Source organism: Sinocyclocheilus anshuiensis, unplaced genomic scaffold (assembly GCF_001515605.1).
Source record: "Sinocyclocheilus anshuiensis isolate Anshui unplaced genomic scaffold, SAMN03320099.WGS_v1.1 scaffold870, whole genome shotgun sequence".
Classification (NCBI taxonomy): Eukaryota; Metazoa; Chordata; class Actinopteri; order Cypriniformes; family Cyprinidae; genus Sinocyclocheilus; species Sinocyclocheilus anshuiensis.
The window spans coordinates 92,664-113,905 of record NW_015540842.1 but is presented as its reverse complement, the minus strand read 5'-3'; the positions used below and the strand labels follow the sequence as shown (position 1 = coordinate 113,905).

Below are 21,242 nucleotides of genomic sequence, written 5' to 3'. Positions count from 1 at the left end.
TATGACGCAGTGTCTCGTTCCCTACTCAGGGAACCATGGTTACATAAGTAACCTGAGACGTTTTTCTATATGGGATATGCAACATCTTTTCAGTGGTTTACTGCTTGCCTTGGTTTGAAGTTAAAAAAATATTCTACTCTTCATTTCTAGAAATGTCAGAACCTTTACAATCTTATGCTGGAAAACTCTCTAGACTGGATGATTCTAAATATGGTTGTTGTTTTGTTGTTAATACTGTTTCCCCTTTACATGCTTTAGACTGAGACCTGTGGACTAACTGGAAAAGATAATTAAACCATTAAATCATAATAATCATGGCTTGTGTTGTGACGGCAGAGAAGAGGAAATCTGGAAGTCACTGCCGTGTAATACCATCAAATCATGACCGCACTGAATTCTCACATGATGCTTGCGAAATCTGACGTTATGTTTTTGTGATCTGAGGAGGCCAAAATTATCAGTTGTTGTAATGACTGTGGTGGTTCCTTTTTTAAGTTTTGGATTTTCTGAAATGCTTTACAGTTTGAATTTCAGCTAGTTATTCACATAGGGAATGGAGAACAGATAGAGCAAGACAACATTTCTTTCTTCAGGCACTGAATGTTTGTGTGGAGACTAGCTTTTTATTAGGGTTGTTAAAATGAGCCATTGCAGTCTATGCCTCATACCTGAGACAGGAGAGCTGTTACTGCTTTAGTACAGCACTTCAGCAAGCAACACACTTGCAATGACCTCGTGTATACTCTGTATCACATGACAGTAAACACCTAGAACTTGCCGACTTGTTGAATATACAAAGTAGGAGATAAAGCTATCAGTGAAAATTCTCCAAACGTTACAAGTCAACAATTCCACGCAGTCCTATTGTAGCAATTACATTTTGCAAGTACTGTCTAAGGAAATGTTTCTTAACTTTAGCTGTTCATGTCTAAATGTCTCGCGGCGGGACAGTCTGGATGATTTGGGCCACCAGTAGGTGATGAATTGCCTTCCTCCATCTCTGTCTTCTCATCAGGGGACACATAACGGAGAGAGGGATGAGAGTCTTTGTGACACGGGGGTTACGTGATTCCTCACCGTCACGGCAGGGAGACAACGTCCCATTAAAACGTGAATGGAGAACAGGGAGAGGAAGGAACAGGGAAAATGTATTTTCAACCCTAGAGAAAGCGATGGACTGAATGAGTAAATCTTTCTCCAGATGTGAGCGTCTCCAGGATTCAAAACTTTCTATCGCACACTATGTTTCTGTTGCTGTCTATCCCTTCCATGATTTGGGGTTAAAGAGAGGCTGTAGGTCAGCCTGTCTGGGCCATGCGCTATCTGAAACCGGAATCGACTCTGCCTCCCTGTGTGAGTTTCATTGGAGACCACAGGGAAAATCTCCAAGTCATGAGGTCAGATAGGCTAACGACGATTGCCCTAGTGTCTCTGCTGTTGGAGAAGTGCAAAGATGGGAAACGAGAGCCAAAACATTCCAGCGCAATCTGCGTAACCATTGCATTCGTCATGCTCATTATGCTGCATTCTCCCATGTGGCCTGTACTCAGTATATCAGCCTATACTGTACTTGGAGGCACATGGCCCAAACTTTTGAATTAATCTACAGTAAATTAAATGCTATCATTAAAGGTGAAGTGTGTGATTTCTATGCATTTTTTATTTTTTTTCAGTATATCAGCCTATACTGTACTTGGAGGCACATGGCCCAAACTTTTGAATTCATCTACAGTAAATTAAATGCTATCATTAAAGGTGAAGTGTGTGATTTCTATGCATTTTTTATTATTTTGTTTTAATTATGGCTTATAAAATGTTTCCCAAGTTCTATTGGTTGGACAGACAGATCCAAACACACACCATTGGTTGAGCTGTGTCAAGCTGGTTGGGGAGCTAAAACAAAAACAAAAAATAAGCAATGTTTTGGAAACATCTGCTATTGGTTGGCCAGATATATAGCCTTATGCTACTGGTTAAACAAATCACCGTAAGGACCAAGATGTTCATGTAATTGCCAGTGAAATTGCCATCAGTTTTTCTTTTTAAAGTCAACATGAAAATGAAAATGGACCCTATTTATTTTCTGAATTAACATTTCTTGTGCATGGTTCAGCTGTGCATGTTATTCTAAAAAAAATGGTTTGTTTTCCTAATCCTTAATTAGAATATAATTTTTTTTTTCTGATGTCATCAATCCCTCATGTATTTCAAGACCTCCAAGCACCTGCCATATCATTTTGTTTCTCACTTAATGTAATTGCAACACCTCACCATTCTGGCTTTTTTCCTCACAATTCAGTTTATATCTCACAATTCTGGCTTTGTAACTCACAATTGCAAGTTTTTTTTAATCAGAATTGTGAAATGGAAACTCGCAATTGCTGGGAAATTTTTTTATTCAGTTTTATGTTATTCAATTTTTATTCAGTGGCAGAAACAAGATGTAACACACAATTGAGCTTTGACTTTGTAACTCACATTTGCAAGTTTTTATCATGCAATTCTGAGAAAAAGTCAGAATTGTGAAATGGAAACTCGCAACTGCAAGAAAAAAAGTCAGAATTGTGAGATAAAAAGTCGCAATTACCTTTTTAATTTTTTTATTCGGTTACAGAAAGAAGCTGTAGTACACAACTGGTAGTTTGTCATGCAGTTCTGACTGTAACTTACAACTGTGAATTTTTTCTTTTTCTTTCTTTTTTTCACACAGTTCTGGGCAAAAAAGTCCGAATTGTGAAATGGAAATTCGCTATTGCGAGAAAAAGTTGTGAGAAGTCACGTTTGATTTTTTATTTTTTTTTATTCAGTGGCAGAAACAAGTTTCCAGATGCTTCACTGAGAAACAAGTTACATTAAGGAAGTTAATTAGGTTGTGAATGCTGTTTCACATTGTCTTTAACTTTCTTTGATTTATTCATAGAGAATAAACCATTCTGCACCCTAACCAGCCATGGCTCTTTCATTCCTCTGTTTAAGCATAACATCTGTTGTAGACTTTAGCTGAACCTTGGAAGTGAACGTGGAAAACAATAAGTATTCTGGTATGTAATATTTACTCTGACTGTGGGAAGAGGTGTTTTGAGGTGTCTGTCCCCTCCCAAGATTAGAGCTATACATGATAGAGCTACCAAGCCAACATCTCCAAAATGTTATTACAGTAGATGCATCAGATGGATTCTGTATGCTAGAAGCATCTGTGAACCATCACTGATAATATCATATCGAATGGCTTTATAAAGCATTGCATAAGTGGGAATGTAACTTGCACAGTGCAGGTATTATGTACGTAAAGCTCCTTATATTCAGCCATGGCAGAATCTCCCACCATACTTTATTGCAACAGTATATTTAAGCCTCTTGGGTGTTCTGGTTGTTTTATATGCAAACAAGACTTTATTAATGTATGTTCACTATGCAGTCATTCGTCAAGCACCCCACAACCCACCTGACCTGAAAAGACATTTGTATTCTCAACAGCCCAGAGTGTTTTGAAATGTAGAGCTTTGTCTAATGTGAATCTGGCTTTCTTCACTGGCAGCTTTTCAAGTTGGACCAACCCCACCTAGCCGAAAAACATCTTTATTAATAATGTGCTATGTATATCTGCTGGACCAATTGTCTTTGGTAGGTTTGTAATTAATTTAGTGTAATGTTTTAGTTGATGCGCTCAATGACATACAGGGCCAAAGGAAAAAAAATCAGCCTTCTGTTGAAATAATTATGGTTTTATATTTATTAGCAGGAAATGTTGACGATTAATTGAAGCATATTCAGCTCTGAATTAAAAAGTCTCATGGGACCTGTGTGTTGGCACTCTGAATGAGAGGTGAAAATGTAATTCATAGCGTGTGCAGTTAAGTGTTCACCAAATAAAAAGTCATTCTGAGCTGAAGTTTGATAATTTTTTTTGTTTATAGGAATTGCAGCCAATAATGTGTTGTGTGTATATTCTTGTGGCATTGTATATGCCCGTAGGACCTAACCAGGTTCATGAATCTGTAGGCGCGTTTCCATTACCCTTCAAATTGCACAAATTGAAATTGCGAATTGAAAATACGCCTAATGGAAAAGCGTCAATTTCGCAAAAACGGCCATACATCGCAAAAAAGTTTTTACGCTCGCATGAGGTGGTTTTTCAGGCAATGCGAAAAAGGAATATTAATGCTTAGACAATTTACACTGCACACGTCTGCGGTGCAGTGTGGCTCTGATACGGCCACTGAAGCTGATTACGGCCACTCAATGCTTGTGTTTATGTTTTTATACAGGCTATGGTTTATTCGAGCCGCGCCACGCACGTTTCTGAAGCGGCTCTCTTTGCTGCTTCTGTAAAGATACACGCATAAGCCTCCTTTGAATAAATATAGCCAAAATCCCACCAAAATCCATTGCCATGACTTATCGCGAGAGGCAAAAGGTTACTTTTAAGTCTCATAACATTGGTTAATGGAAATGCCGTCATTTCGCAATACTTTTTTATCGACATTTATAAAATATCGCCAAAGTTTTGCGCAAATCTGTAATGGAAACGCGCCTACTGTGTAAGTGTGACATGGAAAGATACAGTGTTAGCATGACACTTTGTGAGGTTTATTTCAAGATCTTGATGCATTTTAATCAGTTCAATCTGTTGTTAAGCAATGATATGCCTATTTCCATATTTTATGTGTTTCATTTGTGTTAAATGTATTATGGTTCACAGTTGTAACTTGTCTGCACTGACCTCAAGCCCTTAAAAGGATAGTTCACCCAAAAATGAAAATTTGCTGTTCATTTACGGACCTTCAGGCCATTCAAGATGTAGGTGACTTTTTTTCTTCAGTAATACAGTAAAGACGATTTTTAGTTGAAATCATGGTACTTGGTGATTCATAAAATGCTAGTCAGTGGCTACTGGCACTTTGAGAGTAAAAAAAAGCATATACAAGCAAAACAGAATTCCTGTCTCCTGATGATACAATGAGGTCTTATGAAGTGAAACAATCGGTCTGTGCAAGAAAAAACATTATTTACAACATTATTACCTGTAATCCAAGGCCTCAGGCAAACAGTCCAGAGTGATGTACGGTTCACGAACAAATTTTATTTTGAAAGATTGTTTCTTGCACAGACCGATCATTTCGCTTTAAGACCTCAATATATCATCAGGAGGCATGGGTATTAATTTTGTCTTTTTGGCATTTTGTGAATCAACAAGGACCATGCTTTTAGCTAAAAATAAAATCTGTGTACTGATGAAAAAAGTCACCTACATCTTGGATGGTATGAGAGTTAAATTTTTGGGTGAACTATCCATTTAATTTCACCTTGTACTGTTTTGTTTGCTGTGAATTCTTTTCTTCTTTTTGCACTGTTTTCTGTATGTGTAAACCATAGTATATGTTTTTGTCAACCTGGTCTCATAAAAATATGTACCTCTGGGTACTTTTCTGCAACACATGCACGTTTTGCCACAGTTTCAAAGAGAAATGTCCACTGAGTGGCGCTAAAACACGGGTTCAATATGTGAACCCTGGCACGTTTTTATTACGTTGATATAGGTATGTATTGCTGTGTTTTTATTACGTTGCTTCAGTTACGTATTGCGGCGGTTCAGAATTCAAATATCAGGGGACTGTCGCTAAAAGTTAATGCTCTATTGTGTTGGAAATATGCCCTACACCAAACCCAACCCTAAACATACCCGACAGTGTTAACAAATGCAAAACTGATATAGGCCTAAAAACACATTTGTTGATGCAACTGTGCCATTTGAACTTCCTTAAATGCAGATTTGAACTGTTTTGTTGAACCGTAGTTACACGGGTTTCGAAGCTCCTCACCTCTTAAGTACGTCTCCGTAATCCGCGAGCTACCAAACAAACCTACCGTCTATGAAAACCCATAGATATGAAGCTGGATATGTGTGATGCTAACACACTAAAGCATCAGTTTTCAGTTCTCCCAGCATATTAAAATTGTTTTGAAGTCATAACATAATATTTTTCAAGTAATTGTGCGAAAAATATGCTTTATTAATCGAAACTCTGTAAATTTGTGTGAAAAGCAATAAAAGGGGTCGGAGTTTGACTGCCTCTAGTGTTAATTTCTTTTGGAAACTGCATATGTACTTATTGGTACGTATTTTGCGTCTCGCGAAAAAGTGCCCCCAGGTTTGTTTTGGCCGTGAGACCAGGTAGGTTTTTGTAAAGTATTTATGTAAAGTGTATATATATTTTGATAACATTTATATATACAGCAGCACCAGAGTCCAGTGAGCCACAATATTTTGTTCCTTTATATGTCTCCCCACACATATGACACAGGGCATGTTCTCCAGTCAGATCACCTTTTTTTGTATTATGCAAGCATTTTTTTTTTTTCAGCTAGTCGCTCAATTTAAATAAAAAAAAATGCAAAGTAAAAATATGAATCAAATAATATCATCAATTATCACTGTCGGCCGGGAAGTTCCATATCGGTGCCTCTGCAATCATCAACTTTGAATGAAGTGCCAAGCTGGAAAGGAACATATTAGGGATATCGACATAAGTTAGTACGATGATATAAGTTCCAATTGTGCAGTCTGGTTATTCAGGGATCAGAAACAGCTGCTTCTCAGCCGGCTCTGGGAGTGTAGTCTTCCTTTATACACGCAATAATATGTGGGGAATAAGATGACGTTAGTCTAGATGGGAAACTTCCCTAGCAGTTCTGGCGCTTTCAACTGTGGTTACTTAGACATAGTCTCAGAACAATTGGAGGGCTAATAGGAAGCAGAGGGTGTGGGTGTGTAGACAAGATGGTGATTGGAAAAGTGCGGTGGATCTGCTTGACAGCACGTATCCGGGTGTGGCACTCATAATTCATGATATATCGTCATTACAAAGGTTGTTTGTGATAACTTGCGCAATGCGTTTTAGGACCCAGATGACTGTTCTTTCATAACATCTCAGGCCCGAGTTGGAAAACAGCAAAATACAGAAATTTTAAAAAGTTTTAATACATACTTAACATGTTATACATTTCGATATGTTAAAACCTTGTTTAGACAGTAAGCAAAAATCAGAGTTTATGGTATATCCTACTTCAGTTTTTGCAAACCCATTCCAACCCACACTCTTAGGTGGTTTGAAATTCGATTAAAGTCAGATGTTTGGAAATGTGTCTTAGTCAATAGTCCGCTCTGATTTCAAGTAGTTCTTTGCCGTTCGGGACATGTCGTGCCTATAAATGTGTCCTAAATTAATTGAATGAACAAGCAACACGTGAATGTTTCTTCAGCTTTTATGTTAAAATTATACTTAGCATGACAAAGCAGTCAGCGATCTTATTCCAAAAATGATTCATTTCCACCACAGGATGTAAAAATACAATGTATCATTTGAAATGTGATGGGAATTTTCATGAATTAAAAAAAAAAATATATATATATATATATGAATAAAACAAAAAAATCTGCAATGTATGTATATACACTGTTGGACATTATTTGTGTAAATTAAATTAAACAAACGGTAACACTTTATTTTGATCCACTTTAGACATTCTGCTAACTGTAAGTAACTTTGCAACTAGTAATTAGTGCTTAAAGGGTTAGGATATTTTTGATGAATTCTGAGAGCTATCTGTCCCTCCATAGACAGCAACGCAACTGCAATGTTCCCAGGTCCAGAAACATAGCAAGGACATCGTTAGAATAGTCCACGTGACATCAGTGGTTCAGTTCAGAACGACATGAGGGTGAGTAATTAATTACATTTTTGGGTGAACTAACCCTTTAACACTTTATTTTGATGGTTCCCCAACAGACGTTCCACTGACGATTAGTCATTTTTCAAGTACATGTTGACCTATTCTACTAACCCTAATCTAACAGTCTACTAATACACTAATTAGAGATAGTTGACATGTAGTTGCAAATTAATGTGAGTTAGCTGACATGTTGCAAAGTTACTTATAGTTAGAATGTATAACGTTGTACTTTAGTATAACATTACTAAAGTGTAACCAAACAGAATAGTGTTTTAAGAGAGTTTATCTGACAAAACCACGCACACACTGAATGCATGAAAGTCTTATGACGTTGTTTCTTTCATTACTACCGACTTGCTCCTACATTCTTGATATTGAATACATTATCTGAACAAAAGGATCTGATTTCATTTCTTGCAAATTGTCAGTATGGACAGCCAGTCCAAAAGACTGAATTTGAAAAACAAATACATTTTTAGCAGTGTGAACAAAGCCTAAACTAACTTCAGCCCAATAAGTTAATTATTCTTCAAAAAAAAATGTGACGTCAGCTTTCCATAGCACTGAACCACACAGTAGTTTTGGCGGTGACAGTCAACTAAATTCACTTTCTATGAGAAACCACAGCTGGACCGTCTGCTCATTCTCACTTCCGGCAGTCCAGACACACTCTGAGGCGAGACGCATGATTGCTGAACTGATTCATTGATCAGCTGAATCACTGACCCACGGCCCACAGGTTGGAAATTATCAGTGGCTGATGGGGTTTTGTTGGTCGCTGAGTCATGACCGGGGTAAACAAAGAAGTATAGCTCCTGTATGAGTCTGAAAGCGCTGGCTGTGCCTCCACTCTCTGCTTTAATGGTTATAAAGTGAAGAATGTGTTTCGGGGCCCTTTTGTGTTGTTCTTTCATTTTTAATTGGACCAGTGTGTGAGTGTGAGGACTGATATGCTGAGTGCTTGCAGAAATTCCCCTCGCCTCATTTTGGCAGGCAGATACGTATGATGTGAAACAATATTTGGCCGACAGGGTTGGTGCATGGAGAACATGGAGCCTTTTCTTCTTTTCTCAAGCTTTTCTTTTTTTTGTTTTCCACCTCTACTCTCACAGTATGGAAAGAAAAAAATAGAATAAAATCCATCCACCGCATTTTGTTAACTACTAATTTATCATTCTCTTGTTACTTGGCTGTTTATAAGTGATCATTCCTGTGGTGTTCCATCTTCTGTTGACAGAATATGAAAAACATCCTCTTGGTCTGAGAATGGAAAACTAAGCTTATTGTCTAATTTTCCACAAATAAGGATAGATTGTTCTTTTAAGTCTGACTAAATTGGCAGTGAATGGACACTTCTGGGTAAAGAAATTGTTCATTCAATTTGCTCATGTTGCTCCAAACCTGCATTACATTCTTTCTTCTGTGGAATGCAAAAAAAGAAAGAAAAAAAATTGAGAGAGATTTTTCTCTTTTTATATTTAGTTAATCTGGGACAGTACATATTAATAATAAATAAAAAGCAAATGTATCAACACATAAATACAATTATTTTTAATTTTATGTTTAACACTAAAATCCCAATACATTTTTATTTGACCAAATGTTGAATTTTTTTAGAGAAACCACAATTACTTTTCATATATTTTTAAAACTCCGGTAGGAGCTACTCCAGTCATTTTATCTCAGTGTTTATTTTATTATTTGAAACACTGAGATTCATTATTTTCATCTGGCTATATAAGCGGGCATTCCGCCATAGGATCCTCAGGTTACTTCGACTGAAGCGACGGCTGAGTCGTGCAGCTACATAGCACGGCAAAGTATGCAGTACTCGTTCCGTATCTCAGGGAACCGAGGTTACGTTAGCAACCGAGTACATTCCCTATCGATACTTCACTCGTACTGCGTCTGCTAAGAGGGGAACCAGTTCAATCCCACCGTGCTATACTAGAGGAACGGCTAATACTTGAATTTGCCTTAAGCTCCCAAGGGGGCCCAGAGGGACCAAGTGTTTTTCAGGGAAGCCCTGCAGGAGGCAATAGGGCCAAACTCACAGAGGTTGGCCATCCTTGAATAATCGTCCCAAGATAATTTAGTACAGCCTCGGAACTCAGTGAGGGCCAAGAGCGTACAGGAAGAAGGCAAACGCCTGAACACTGGTTTGTTATATGAAAAGAGTGAGCCCATTAAGGCAGACAGGACCCGGGCCTGTAAGGCCGGGACGTCCCGATTATAGAACCTGGTAAATGTGGACGGCGAGGCCCAGCTGGCCGCCGCACAAATCTCTGCGATGGACACACCGCTAGACTAAGCCCAAGAAGAGGTGATGCCTCTAGCTAAGTGGGCTCTTATTCCCATGGGGCATTGTAGGCCCAAAGAAGAGTATGCTTGCGCAATAGCGTCAATTATCCATTTGGAAAGTCTCTGCTTTGTGACCGGAAACCCCTTGATGCGGCCGCCGAAGCATATAAAGAGCTGATCCGACTGCCTGAACGGGGCAGAGCGTTCAACATAAACTCTCAACGCCCTGAATTCAACTCTTGGTCTTGTTCTGAAGGAGGAATGCCGATAGAGTTATTATCTGTGCTCTGAATGGAGTAGAGAGCACTTCAGGTACGTAACCATGCCTTGGCTTCAGGACGACTTAGAGTCGCTGGGCCCGAATTCAAGGCAGGTGGGGCTCACAGAGAGCGCCTGCAAATCTCCAATACGCTTCACCGATGCTAACGCCAGTATCAGAGCAGTTTTCAGCATCAGGGGATGAAGGTCAATAGACTGTAGCGGCTCAAAGGGAGGGTTCCTTAGCCCTCAATACCGTGGGCAGATCCCATGTAGGGACGCTGATGGGGCGAGGTGGGTTGAGCCTCCTAGACCCCTTCAAAAAACGAACAACTAGGTTGTTCCTGCCCACCGATTGCCCAGCTATAGGAGTGTGAGAGGCTGCTATGGCTGCTACATAGACTTTGAGCATGGAAGGGGAACGACCCTTATCCAGCAGCTCTTGCAGGAAGGACAATATCAGAGATCTGTCGAGGGAAATAGGGTCTGCCCCGTGGGCTGTACACCAGGCGGAGAAGACAGACCATTTAAGGGCATAGAGGTGTCTCGTAGACCGTGCTTTAGCCTGAGAGATTGTATTTAGTACGCTCTCGGGGAGGTCCTCAGGCTCCCATCGAGAGGCCAAAGGTGCAGAGCCCACAGCTTAGGCTGGGGGTGCCATATTGTTTTGTTCAACTGAGACAGGAGGTCCCGTCTCAGGGGTATGGGCCACAGGGCTGCAGAGAGCAGCCAGGAAAGCTCTGTGAACCAGTGTTGGTTCCTCCAAAGCGGGGCGACTAACAGAACCTTGTGTTTCTGTTGCCTGTTCGTCTGATTACCTGTGGGATCAGGACAATTGAGGGAAAAGCGTAGAGGAGGAGGTTGGGCCAATTGTGGGCCAGCGCATCCTCGTCTTTCGTGAAATAAGTTGGGCAATGAGAGTTGTCTTTTGAGGCAAAGAGGTCGACCTCTGCCTTGTCAAAGATCTCCCAGATTCTCTGAACCGTTTGCGGGTGGAGCATCCACTTGTCTGAGGGGACATTGCTCTGAGATAGCATATCCGCTCCCTGGTTCAATTTGCCTGGCACATGACCCAGCTGAAGTACCGGTGACACAGAGGCCATAAGGCCCAGCATCTTCTGAAATGCCTTGAGAAGGTGAGAGGCTTCAATTCTGAACGAGGCCGCGACCTGCTTTATGGCCAGTGCACCTTCTGGCGCGACCGCTGCCCTCATTTGGGCTGTGTCAAAAACTGTTACCAGGAACGATATCCGTTGGCTGGGGAACAGCGCGCTCTTGGCAAAATTGACTCTGAGTCCCAGGCATTCCAAGTGGCTGAGGAGTAAGGATCTGTGAGATAGTATCTCGTCCTTCGACTGGGCCAAGATGAGCCAGTCGTCGAGGTAATTCAGAATGCAGATTCCCATCAGCCGCATCCATGCACTTCGTAAAAGTGCAAGGAGCTAGGGACAGCCCGAAGGGAAGGACAGTGTATTGACATGTCATTCTCTCGAAGGCGAATCTCAAGAATTGCCTGTGATGGGGGGCTATCTCAATGTGGAAGTAGGCATCTTTCAGATCCAGAGAAAAGAACCAGACCCCTAGGCACACTTGCGAGAGGATCTGTTTCAATGTAGTCATCTTGAACAGCCGTCTCATGAAGGCGTGGTTCAAGCATCTGAGATCGAGGATGGGCCGCAGGCCGCCATCCTTCTTGGAGATGAGGAAGTAACGGCTGTAAAAGCCTGACTCGCTCTGAGCTGGAGGAACCCTTTCCACGGCTCCTTTGCCAGCAGATTCATCACCTCAGAGCGCAAGAAGTGTGCGTCCCTGCTCTGAAATGAGGTGGAAACCACGCCGCTGAATTGTGGGGGTCTTTGAGTGAACTGAAGTGTATAACCTCGCTTTATTATCCCCAAAACCCAGCCTGACACTCAGGGGATGGCCTGCCAGGCCTCGGCCCATGTGACCAGGGGCGTCGCTAGTGGGGGGAAAAGGGTGAGAGAGTGCATTAGGACCCAGAAGTCTGGGGGGCCCGTGATCGCCTGCTGGCCATCGAGAGCACCGGGACATTCCATTCAATTACTGGGCCGATCGCCGAAACAAGGGAGACCTCCCCGATATTAGGCGCTGTTTTTAAAGCGCTACCCGATGCATCCGCCAGCCACGCGTCAAAGCAGAGCAGGATCAGTCACCCGCACAGCGCTGACGAACGTGTGCCACGCTTCTGCCTCGATTTATAAGTGATAAACAGTGCAAGTCGCTTGATCCATTCAGATGTGACACAGAATTGTATTATACAGTCGTGTGATGTGAGAACATTAAAGGTTCTGTAGTGATGCTGGCTGAAAACAGCCACGACAATTAGGTATATTGGAAAATGCCAATAGGCTTGTCAATTCTACACCATAGTAATTTAACTTGAAGTTATTAAACGGTTGCTACACCCCAAAATAAAAATTTTGTCATTAATCACTTACCCCCATGTCGTTACAAACCTATAAAAGCTTCGTTCATCTTCGGAACACAATTTAAGATATTTTGGATGAAAACCGGGAGGCTTGTGACTGTCCAATTGACTGCCAAGTAAATAACACTGTCAAGGCCCAGAAAAGTATGAAAGACATTGTCAAAATTGTCAATCTGCCATGAGTGGTTCAATCTGAATTTTATGAAGCAACGAGAATACGTTTTGTACACAAAGAAAACAAAAATAACGTTATTCAACAATTCATCTCCTCCACCTCACCGTAGCGCCATTTTGGAGAGTATCCACTGAACGCAAACTGCGTATGTTGTTCTACTTGTATGCGTCAGCCGCACCACATGGATATGCTGTTTTCGTTCAAATCAAAGCGTAAATAAATGCAGAAAACGTATCTGTGTGCTGCGGCTGACACAGACAAGTAGGACAGTATTGCAGCAGAAGGAGCGGCGAATCAGCCAAGCAAAGAGGTCGCTGGTTCAGCCTGATCCGCTTCGAGGTGTTTCCACGGCAAGCAGGCTTCGAGTCTCGTAGATCAGCGAAGATCGTCGCCGCTGAAGGAGAATTAATCTGAGAATCCTACGGCGGAATGCCCGCTTATATAGCCAGATGGCCCCGCCAGGCTTCGTCACCAATGGTTAGTTTTTTTATTCACTACATGAACCAATGGCTGTGCAGTTACACTGCGTTATTGAAAAAGGCTTCAGTCATCGGAGAAAAAGGAGTTTTCCCCATAGCGTCTTAGCAGATGCAGTATGAGTGAAGTATCGATAGAGAACCCACATGTATCTCTCTCAGGATTTCGTGCAGCAGAAGGAGCGGCGAATCAGCCAAGCAAAGAGGTCGCTGGTTCAGCCTGATCCGCTTCGAGGTGTTTCCACGGCAAGCAGGCTTCGAGTCTCGTAGATCAGCGAAGATCGTCGCCGCTGAAGGAGAATTAATCTGAGAATCCTACGGCGGAATGCCCGCTTATATAGCCAGATGGCCCCGCCAGGCTTCGTCACCAATGGTTAGTTTTTTTATTCACTACACGAACCAATGGCTGTGCAGTTACACTGCGTTATTGAAAAAGGCTTCAGTCATCGGAGAAAAAGGAGTTTTCCCCCATAGCGTCTTAGCAGATGCAGTATGAGTGAAGTATCGATAGAGAACCCATATGTATCTCTCTCAGGATTTCGGTAGTAATCTCAACAATATCTCAAATTATGCTTAAATTTGGCCAAATACCAAAGTCTACAATCAAGAGAGCAAGAGATTTCACTATTAGAGAACAAGAGATCAAGAAATCTCAATATTAAGCTCAACTGTCCTGAGCTATACTCTCCAAATTTATTTTATAGCTCTGTACTCTCACTGTATGTCAGCAGCTCTTATTTGTGTCTATTTTTGTTTCTCCTAATTTATGGGGATAAAATATCTTAAAGTGGGACCAAAGACGCCATGAGTATGGGGACCAAAGACGCCATGAGTATGGGGAAAAAAGTATGGAAGTCAATGGCTACCAGCAACTGTTTGGTTATTCTTTATAATATCTCCTTTTTGTGCTCAACAGAATAAAAAAAAATCATACAGGTTTGGAACCACATGAGGATAAGTAAATGTTGACAGAATTTGTATTTTATTTTTCAGGTCTGCTGAGCAATGCTTTGCAAAAATATGTATTTTTATGGGTTTGTTCATACATTTTTGTATAGATACAGTAGCAGAGAGATGTCTGTGTGCAATGACCACTGATCCGACTGAAATTGAATTGATCACTAAAATGTTCCTTTGGCAAAGTAAGGTCTACAGTAAGTCATAAGTTCTCTTGCATATTCTGGTCTATTCCCATATTTAGGCAGAGTAGTGAGTTGATCTTCCGTTGCAGATGACTCGTGTGAGGAGACCAAACATGAACCCTTTATTAGTCCTTTTGTGGTTAGTTGTATGCACAGAAAATATAAACAGTGACGTGATTCGTACAGTTCACCTTCCTGTGGAAGTACTGTATGTCAGCATGGATATCAAATCCTGAGTCTGTGTTTAATGATGACACAGGATTCCAGGTAACACCAAATGCCACAGTGAGGTCATATGCTTTTCTAATGACTCTGAATTACTTCAGATATGTCTTTAAAGATGTTTGTTTCATTGTGAAACACTGGTTTACACTGTCATTTGGAACTGGTGGAATGACGTTTCTTGGGACTCTACTGGAAAATACTCATATTACTGAGAACTAATTATTTAGATGACTATAGATGAGTCTCAGACATTACATGCAGTGTCATTCCATGAAAAACCCAGGTTTGAACAATAAAAAGCTTTAGCGTGTTTCCACTAAAATTCCCTGAAGAAAACCTTATGCTGTGTTACTCGATTCCCACCCTCTGACAAGTGAACTTGCATATCCAAACATACGTATACATAGACACATGGAATGTAATAGTATAAAAATTTCCTTTGAAAGCTGTCCATGTGTATGGCCAACAAAAATGCACACCAGAATCATCTTTCATATTTCAACGTACTTTTCAGCCACTCCCTAAAGAGTATGTTCCATATGGACATAATCAGAAGATAACAAGGACAAATATATAAATTTAGTCTTTCACGCTTTTTTTTTATTAAGCAAATAAAGCAAAACAAAGGGGAAAACTAAATATGTACCAGGAGAATGCAATTGCAGCAGTTGTGTTAGCTTAAGAAAGAAAAAGAAAGAAAGAAAGAAAGAAACAAAGAAAGAAAGAAAGAAAGAAATTACAGGAGGAAACAATTAAACAAGCGGACAAATAGAAATATGAAAAAAAAACAAGACAAAAAACACATACATACATATACATAGAAATAGAGTATAACCACCTCAAAAAAAAAATATCTTTACATCCATGTTTGAAAGTGTGAAGCATTGAAGGAATTATATATTTATACTATTTTATAAAATGTTATTGTTGATAATAATAATAATAATAATATTGTTCTTTCAAACAAAAAAAGACCTCTCTCTCTCTTGGTGAACTCCAAGGAGGTTTAGAAAGACAGGAGGCGGAAGAGACTAGAAGAAATAAGAGAAAGTGAGAAAGAAATGAAGAGATAGTGTTAGGGAGATGTTTGCCAATATTAATTGTAACCGCATAAGTAATTTGCAGGTAGTACAAATATAGATTTTTATCTAAATTATATTTTTGCATCAATTCTGTAAAGTTTATAAAATTATTATCCACAAAGAGATGATGTAAATGTGTAATGCCAGCTACTTTCCATTTTTCATTAATGAGTGGAGATCTATTAATGGTAAAATCTGGATAATGTCAAACCGGAGAGAGTGAATGTGGCGTTATTTGATTATTAGTTATTTGATTAAACTTCCGCCATGCTAATAGAGTTGTACGAATTGTTATATTGTTGAATAAATCATGAGTCCTAACTGTATCAGTAATGCATGGTAAGTCTGATATTGGGATCTTTTTACATTCTGCCTGTTCCAAATCTAACCATGGGTTATGAAAATATTTACCGTTTATCCACTTACAGAGATATTGTAGATACTGTGCAGCTAGATGAATTAGGTGCCCCTAATCCACCCATGTCCTTTTTTTTTTGTAATGTGTTAATGCTAATTCTTGGTGCTTTATTTTTCCAGTAGAAATTATTTATCTTGCTATTTAACATGTTTAACCATTTCTTAGTTGGTTGAATAGGAATCATTGAAAATAGATAGTTGATTTTTGGTAATATAGTCATTTTTATTGTAGCAATTCTTCCTATAAGAGATTTTAAGTCGTCTTCTATGGATTTGAGTAGTGGAATAAAATTAAGATATGTGATATTGCCTATTTTAAATGGGAAATTCAAATGTTCTATACACTGTACTGATTTATTTATAGGTAATATTGTAGACTTGGACCAATTTATTGTATAATCTGATATTTTAGAAAAATAATTAATGAGGTTAATTACTTCTCTTAATGATTTTTCTGGTTTTTGTAGGTACAGTAAAAATCTGTATATAATTAAATTTTATGAATACTCTTATTTACTGAGAAGCCTGTGATATTATCATTTTGTCTTATTGCAGCTGCTAAGGGTTCTATAAATAGTGCAAATAAATATGGAGAGACTGGGCATCCTTGCCTGGTCCCTCGTAGCAATTGAAATTATGGTGAAATAATGTTGTTAGTGATGAAGCCCTCGGCGTACTATGTAAAGTTTTAATCAAATGGATGAATGATTCTCTAAAACCAAATTTTTCTAGTGTTGCGAAAAGAAAATTCCAGTTGACCTTGTCAAATGCCTTTTCTGCGTCTAATGATACTACAATTGTGTTTTGTGATTTATTGATAGAGATATTGAATAGGCGTCGTATGTTGTCTGATTAGTGGCGTCCTTTAATAAAACCAGTTTGATCTGGATGAATACGATTTGAGATGATGGTTTCTAAACGTATCGCTAAAGCTTTGCTAATGATTTTGATGTCAGTGTTGATAAGTGATATAGGTCTGTAACTTGTGCATGACAAAGGATCTTTATTTGGTTTGAGTAAGACAGTGATTAGTGCTGTATTCATTTGGTGAGGGATGGACGAGCTGTTTTAATTTCTGCTGTCATATTTAAAAACTGTGGTGAAATGGTTGACCAAAAATGTTAGTAAAATTCTGGGGGGAAGCCATCTAAACCTGGTGCTTTATTATTTGGTAATGTAAACACTGCTTTCTTACATTCATCCTTTGTTAATGGTTTTTCTAATTCTTCTTTCTGAGTTGAGTCCAGTTTGGATAATGTTATGTTATGAAAAAATTGAGTGATTTCCTTATCATTATGCCTTTTATCATTATTGTACAGATTTTTGTAAAATGTCTTAAATGTTATGTTTATATCGTGTTGGGAGTTAATAGTTTTGTTCACATTCTTAAGTGTTTTTTTCCTTATTATGTTTCAGCAAACTGGCTAGATACTTTCCTGATTTGTTGTTATGTTCAAAATGAATGGATCGTAGGCGTTGTTTTTGAAATTATAATTTTTGTATTCATAATTTCTTCAAGATGACTCTTTGTTTGATTTATCTCATTCAGTATTTCTTCACTTGGGTTTTGTGCATACGTGTGGTGTAGTACTTTTATTTTATCCTCAAGGTCTTTTTCCAATTTTTTTTTTCCTTATGTTTAAATGTGGAGTATGATATAATCTTCCCCCTCATTACTACTTCTGCTGTTTCCCATAATGTTGTCGCAGATATGTCAGGGGTGTTATTTATGTAAATGAAAGATGCCCACTCTCTTTTAAAATAATCATTAACATCTTGGTCTTGAACTAATGATATGTTCATCCGCCATCTGTGTGTGATTTTTATGTTTCTATTGTGATTAAGAGTGAGGGTAATTGGGGCATGATCTGAGATTACAATGGGTTCAATTGTTGTGTTTGATATATCTGACATAATGGAATTACTTGTTAAGAAAAAATCTAAGCGAGAATATTATTTATGAACATGGGATAAGTATGTATATTCTTTTTTTGTCTCCAGCTATCGCCAATACCAAAGTCTATCATATACTGTTTTATAATTTCCGTGGAGTGCCAAGTTCATCTGGTTTGGAGCATTAGATTTGTCTAATGTTGGATTAATAACTGTGTTAAATTCCCCCCCATGACTACAGCTGATTGCGAAAACTCTGATAATATTGAGAAGAACGTGTGAAAGAAATTTTCATCATCCATGTTTGGACCATATATTGTGTTTGGGCAATAGTGAAATCTTTATTGTTAATGGTAGAATTGATTATAATATATCTGCCTTCCGTATCCATTATTGTCTTATTAATTGTAAATGTTAGGTTATTTTGTATGAGAATAGCTACTCCTCTTTTCTTTGAGCTATAAGATGAAAAGAAGATGTGTGAGAATTGTGAAGTTTTAAGTTTCTTGTGTTCAGATTCTAGCAGATGAGTTTCTTGTAGCAGACATATGTCAGCATTTAATTTTTTTAAATGATTTAATATTTTGGATCTTTTGATTGGTGAATTAATGCCTCATACATTCCAACTAACATATTTCATCCCTTTTTTTCCCCCTTCCATTTCTTTTTCATTAAATGGTATTGCACGTTGCTCATGTGATATTGTATTGTATAATCAAATAATACAGTATAATTCAAGTAGTCCAGATATTTTTGCTCATTTCCTAGAGGCGACATGGGAGGTATAAGGTAATATGATATCATGTAACATTTAACACAAGACAGACACATTCTATAACGTACAGCTTTAGTAAGTGTAAAGTATGAAAAAAAAAGTGATAAACATTACAAAAAGTTCATAGAATGCATACATGTTGGTGAGGAACATGCTTATTAAGTGCAAGTTTCGGACACTTTTTATAGATGATTGACGGTCTAATAATCCAGCATTACCGGTCCATTTATGTACAGTTTATCGACGTTAAGGTTTGCTCGTCTTCCTTCCTTATGTTGTTGTTTCATTATTGGGATAAATTTTTTTCAGCATTCTTGAATTTCTTTAGGGAACTGTTCGTTTAATCCGAAGTGAATTCCTCGTACTCTCTAGCTTTGCTCTTCAAAAGTTCTTTGTGCTTATAATGTTCAAATTTTGCTACAATTGGTCTTGGTCGTTTATCATCAGGCTGCCTTAGTCCAATTTGATGTGCGCGATGAAAGGTGATTGTATTAAAGGCACAATATGCAAGATTGTTTTATTAAAATATCCCAAAACCACCAGAACAGTGTTATATATTTTGCTGACTTGTGTACTTACATTATCCCAAATGTTTTGAAGAATGTTTAAATCCAGAGAAATAAGCAATTTTAACTAGTGTAATGGACCGTGTCCATAGTGTCATTGCGTCTCCTGCCAATGATGTCATAACCCCTCGATTTTTCCGGTTTTATTTTGTTGAAAACATGGAAACCCTAAAGACACTTCAATATGTTATGCATTTTATTAGACAGGTGATGACCGCACAGAGTAGCATTATAACGGAATGTTAATTTATAATGTTATAAATAATGTTAATGGAGTTAATTTGGGCAGGAGGACGTTTGGGATGATAGTGTTAAAAGCTGAGCTGAAGTCCACAAACAGGATCCTCACATAAGTCCCTGGTCTGTCTAGATGTTGCAGAACATAATGCAGTCCCATATTGACTGCATCGTCCACAAACCTGTTTGCTCTGTAGGCAAACTGAAGAGGATCCAGCAAGGGTCCAGTGATGTCCTTCAGGTGGGCTATCACCAGTTTTTCAAATGACTTCATGACCACAGACGTTAGAGCCACAGGCCTGTAGTCATTTAGTCCTGTAATTTTGTGTTTCTTTGGGATGGGGATGATGGTGGAGTGATTGAAGCATGAAGGGACTTCGCACAGCTCCAGTGATCTGTTGAAGATCTGTGTGAAGATGGGGGCCAGCTGGTCAGCAAAGGTTTTCAGACAGGCTGGTGTAACACAATCTGGGCCTGGTGCTTTCTTTCTCTTCTGCTTCAGGAAGACCTGGCGCACATCATCTTCGCTGATCTGAAGTGCAGGTGTGGGGGAGAGGTGGGTTGCAGGAGGTGTTAATGGTTGTGTGGAGAGGTGTTCAGAGCGGGTGTGGGGTGTTTTTTCAAACCTGCAGTAAAACTCATTCAGATCGTCTGCCAGTTGTTGATTCTCCACAGTGCTGGGAGATGGTGTCTTGTGCTTAGTGATGTCTTTCAGACCTTTCCTCACTGATGCTGAGTCACTGGAAGAGAACTGAATCCTTAGCTTTTCAGAATAATTCCTCTTTGCCACTCTGATCTCCTTTTCCAGTGTGTATTTGGCCTGTTTATACAGGACTCTGTCCCCCTTCCTGTAAGCATCTTCTATGGCCTGACGGAGCTGTCTGAGTTTTGCAGTGAACCACGGTTTGTCGTTGTTGTAAGTTAAATGAGTCCTGGTAGGAATGCACATATCTTCACAGAAACTGCCGAATGTCCAGCAATTCGTCTCTGGTGAAACTGATTGCAGGGATATAACTAAAGACAGGACAAACTAACAAAAACATAAAAACAACTGCAGAGCACGCCACGGAGGCAGCCATCAGCATCATCATCACGAGTCGAAACTTCATTCAAAATTCTGTCTCGGACAACAAAGCTCTCGTTCTCCGACAGGTAGTCAAAACGGACGCATCCAACTCGGGTTGGGGCGCCCCGTGTGGAGGGCAATCCGGCGTTCGACTCCTGGTTGGCCCCAGAGCAACACCTGCATATCAACTGCCTAGAAATGTTGGCATTTTCTTAGCCCTGAAAACCTTCCTTCCAGCCTTAAAAGGGCACCACGTCTTGGTCCGGTTGGACAGCATGACAGTGATGGCTTACATCAATCACCAAGACGGTCTCAGGTCACACACTCTTTACAGGATGGCTCGTCGCCTCCTTTTTTGGGCACAGAAAGAACTCCTCTCATTACAGGCGGTTCATGTGCCGGGCAGATCGAACCTTGGTGCAGACATGCTGTCCAGAGGCAAAGTA

General features: G+C 39.5%; 1 long non-coding RNA gene across 1 annotated transcript in view; it reads right to left on the bottom strand.

The window, feature by feature from the left end:
- LOC107687504 (uncharacterized) overlaps positions 1-2,522 on the bottom strand; it is a 15,817-nt gene extending 13,295 nt beyond the window's left edge. Inside the window, exon 1 of the long non-coding RNA XR_001634135.1 lies at positions 2,451-2,522. This is a non-coding gene — a long non-coding RNA (uncharacterized LOC107687504). The remainder of the gene's footprint in view (positions 1-2,450) is intronic.
- Positions 2,523-21,242: the final 18,720 nt, after the last annotated feature.